Source organism: Cnephaeus nilssonii, assembly GCF_951640355.1.
Source record: "Cnephaeus nilssonii genome assembly, chromosome: 13".
In the NCBI taxonomy this organism is placed as follows: domain Eukaryota; kingdom Metazoa; phylum Chordata; class Mammalia; order Chiroptera; family Vespertilionidae; genus Cnephaeus; species Cnephaeus nilssonii.
In genome coordinates this window covers 45,521,568-45,526,440 of record NC_137084.1, presented here as the reverse complement: position 1 = coordinate 45,526,440, position 4,873 = coordinate 45,521,568, and positions in this window count along the sequence as shown.

Genomic DNA, 4,873 nt, shown 5'->3' with positions numbered 1-4,873 from the left:
TCTCATCTGGGTTTTGTTATTTAGTTCCTTCTTACTGGCTTACTTTTGTGTTAATCAAATATTTTTCAGTATTCCATTTTTATTGGCTTTCTAGCTATCTCTCTTTGCATAAGTTTTAATGGTTATTCTAGAGATTACAATACACATATTTATTGTATTTATATGTATATGATATGTGTGCACCTCAAGGACAAAAGAAAAAAAAAAGACACCTACTAAGAAAGGTTCCTGGTGGCTACCTGGGCTCAAATTTTAAAGACAACCTAGCCTGGCCAGCATGGCTCAGTGGTTGAGTGTCAACCCATAACACAGGAGGTCATGGTTCGATTCCTGATCACAGTACCTGCCGGGGTTTCGCGCTCAATCCCCAGGGGGGTGTGCAGGAAGCTGCTGATCAATGATTCTCTCTTCATTGATGTTCCTCTCTCTCTCTCCCTTCCTCTCTGAGATCAATAAAACTACATTACAAACAAATGAACAAACAAGAAAACAACTTAGCAGCCAGGGACTTCTCACTCAAAGATAGCTTGCACTGTTTCTGCCCTCTGAGCCAGCCCTTATAAAGGAGTTCCTGAATCCTATTTCAGCCAATAGGACTGAAGCTTTCCCCATCCAATCAGAGCTGTACAGCTCCTGCCAATCAGAGTGGCTCTATTCTGACCAATCAGAACAGTGCCTTTTGGACCAATCAAACTTTGAGGGTTTGGAGTCCACATTTGCCTGAGGATGGTCCAATCAGGGACCCAGGGCCCCTGTCCTTGGGGACTCCTGTCCATATAAGCCAGCTCCCCTCTGACTCAGGGAGAACACGTTCCCTTTCCACCAAAGACTGTATTTCTCGTGCCAGAGCAGAGCAGGCCAGCAAGGAGCAGAGCTGTTTAGACAGAGAGGGGTCCGGCCCCAGGGCTCTCACAGCCATGTTGTTTTCACAGCTGTGAAGTATCACAGTTGAGCTGTTTTGCTGTTAGTAAAGTTTCCTTCTTCACCTCACCCCAAATTGGGGATTCCTGTTGGCTTTGAATTGGAGCCAATGACCATCAGTTGACATATGTATTCATATGCATAACTTTATCAGAGTCTACTTAGAGTTAATGAATTACTTTAGGTAAAATTTAGGAGTGTTGTAAAATATATTTCCATTTATCCTCCACCCCCATTTTTTAATGCTATTGTTGATTGTTGTCAATTACATATATACTTTATAACACACACGTTTATCAATTCCAGTTATCTTCTTTCTTACTATAGATCAGAGCTCCCTTCAGCCTGAAGAGTTTCCTTTAGCATTTTTTTTTTGTCATGAGGTCTCCTGGTGATAAATTATCTCCTTATCATAAACTGTCTTATTTCATATTCATTTTTGAAGGACAGTTTGCTAAATATAGAATTATCAGAGACAGCTTTTTTCAGCACTTTGATTGTATTGTTCCAATATCTCCTGGTCTCCATTGTTTCTGATGAGAAATCAACTGTTAATCGTATCACTGTTGTTCAGTATGCAAGGTACCTTTTTTCTTTTTTTCCTGGCTGCTTTCAAGATCTTCTCTTTCTCTTTGGCTTTTATCAGTTTGATTATAAAGTGCCTAGAAGTGGTTTTTGTTTGTTTTTTTTTTCCTTTTATTTTTATTTATTTTAGAGAGTGGAAGGGAGGGAGGGGAAGAGAGAGAGAGAGAGAGAGAGAGAGAGAGAGAGAGAGAGAGAGAGAGAGAAAGAGAGGAGAGAAACATTGATGTGAGAGAGACACATCAATTGGTTGCCTCCCACATGTGCCCCTACCAGGGCCAGGGATTGAACCTGAAACCCAGGTACATTCCTTGACCAGGAAGTGAACCCAAGACCCTTCAGTGCGCAGGCCGACGCTCTAACCACTGAGAACACTGGCAAGGGCTAGAAGTTTTCTTTGTGTTTTCCTGCTTGGGATTTGTTGAGATTCCCAGCTCTTGAGGTTAGCTTCCCCCCCCCCCCCACCATCCCCCCCGCCACCAAATTGGGGGAGTTTTTGTACAGTATATATTCAAATATCCTTTCCTCCTCTTTTATCTCTCTCTCCTCTCCTATGACACTTAAATTACAAAAATTTTGGACCTCTTGATATTCCTTAGGTCTCCAAGGCTCTGTTCATTTTTCAACCTTTTCAATATACAGTAGGTCCTCGGGTTACGTCGGAGATCCATTCCTATGGTGCAACATAACATGATTTTCACTGTAAGTCGGAACCCACCTACATAAGTACCTACGTCACTCACATGGAGCACATACACAGCAGTAATGAAGTGAAACAGTAAAAAAAAAATTAAAAGAAAGGAAACAATTCCTGACCTTTACTTGTGGTAAATAAATAATCTATCTATATAAAGAGGGAATATGCAAATTGACCGTCATGCCATCACAAAGAGGGTGGCACCCACAGCAGAGGTGGGGTTTCTGTAACACAAGATGGCTGCACCCATAGCGGAGGCCGAGTTCCTGTAATGAGCCTTAACGAGCAATCAGCAGGGACATGAGGCTGCACCCCCCACCCGGTGAGGCTTGACAAGGGTAGGGCTGGCTGGGTCTGCATCTTGCCCAATGGAGGTGAGGCCGGCTGGGTCTGGGTCTCGCACAATTTTGAGGCGCCGCGGGTGGGTGGGGACTTGACTCTGGGTCCCGCGGCGCGCCCCAGACTCTGACAGGAGGAAGATTTTCATATACATTTTACTAATTTTCTTTCATCTCTGACACTTCTATTATAGAGAAAGGGCAAATAGCAATATTAAAATATTTCCTCTAATTAATCCCCTTTTAATGTGCACAAATTTCGTGTACCAGGCCACTAGTAAAAAACATAAAGCACATTTGTACATATGTCGAAATGACAGAACTTTTTTTTATATAAATAAATGGGAGATGACGAGGTAACCATGAAACGATGTATGTCAAGTCCGATGTAACCCGAGGACCGCCTGGTATATATAGTGGGCAATTTCTCTGTTGAGATTCCCTTTCTCTTCACTCATTAAGACCACTCTTCCCTTTACATCTTTGAACGTATTTTCCTTTTATTGTTTGTATAAAAACTGCTTTGAAATCTTTGTTTGCTAAATCTAATATCTGTGCCCCACTCAGAATCAATTTCCAGTTTACCTTTTCTTCACCTGAGTATGTATAGCTCATGTTTCCCTGTTTCTTTGCAGCCTGAAAATTAGACATCGAAGTAATTCTGGGCTCAGTTGTGCTCTCCTGGTGATTGTTGGTGTTCATTCTGGTGGGCAGCTAATTTGCCTAGATGCAAACTACTACTCTGTCTCCTCCACAGGGTGCAGCATCAGATACCTCTGCTCAGTTCCTACAACTCCTAGCTGCTATTTTAAAAAGCCTGGCTCCTAGGGGTCTCCCTGCACCTCTGTCATTTGGCAATCATCCAAGGATTTGGGCAATTTAGATTTAGATTTTGGTGCTCACTTTTCTGTGGTTCCCTTGTTTCTGTAGATTCTCCCCTATATTTCCAACTGCTCTGTCAGTCTTGGGCTCTGTCCTCTGACACCTCAAGCTATAAGGCTTGAGCTTTCTGCTATGTGCACTACACTCAGATTAGGAAATTCACTCTGTTATTCATTCATTTATTTTAATTATGGAGAGGGGCGGGGAGAGAGAATCATTGTTTTGCTGTTACACTTATTTATGCATTAACTAGTTGCTTGTTGTATGTTGCCTGACTGGGGATTGAATCTGCAACCTTGTTGCCTGACCAGGGATTGAATCTGCCACCTTGGCGTATCAAGAGGACCCTCTAACCAACTGAGCCATGCCGGCCAGGGCTCACTCAGTGTTTTTGAAGCAGCACACTCACATATCTTCTTAGTCTAGTGCAGCTCTGTCTTTCAAGGGTAACTTTCTCTCTGGTTCCTGCCTATTTTTTATTTTATTTTTATTTTTATTGACTTCAGAGAGGAAGGGAGAGGGAGAGAAAGAGAGAAACATCAATAATGAGAGAGAATCATTTATCGACTGCCTCCTGCACGTCCCCTACTTGGGATGGAGCCCGAAACCCAGGCATGTGCCCTTGACCAGACTCAAACCCAGAACCCTTCAGTCCGCAGGCTGATGCTCTATCCACTGAGCCAAGCCAGCTAGGGCCCTGCCTGTGTTTTCACCAGGTCCTCTAGCATTTGGCTAAAGATACAGACAGCTTATGCTCAGATTTCGGGTCTTAGGCCTTCTGCAACTCTCTCACTTCTAGAATTTCACCCTTAAGTTTCCAGCGACTCTTATGGCTCTGACTCTCCTTCCTGCAGCCTACGGTGGTGAGGCTGTGACGTCCCACCTGCCGTACACCGAGGGTCTGTGAGCACCATCGTAAATCTTACCTTTCAGTTGCAGTTTTTCAAGAGTCAAGACTCCTTCAGCTCCTGTCTATTTCGAGACACTTCCCAGGGCCTTTAAATAACTGTTTAAAAAATTTTGTCCATCATTTTTCATAACTGTTATCTGCAGAAAGGTCATGCAAGCTTCATGAAGTTTCTCCCACTGCATTCTTTTTAAAACGACGAGAGCATGTCACTCTCCACGCTTAAGACCCTTCGAAGATTTCCCATGCACTTAAGATAAAATACAAAATCCCCAGTGAGACCTGTGACACCACTCAAAGCGTAATGTATAGCCGCCTTTAAGGTTAAAATTTCCTGTAGAGCCTCTAAGGTTGAACATTTATTTTCATTTATAACATTGCCTACACACGTCCGGCCAGCATAGGGTCTTTTCTTTCTCCATCCCCTTCCTGGGGCCCGGCGGGCACCGGAGCCAGCAAACAGAGGGGCATTCGGGAATGTGGCCAAGGTGAAGGAGAGACAGAAACGTTTTTGGCAAAACAGTGCTAAGAGGGGCCCCATCTGGG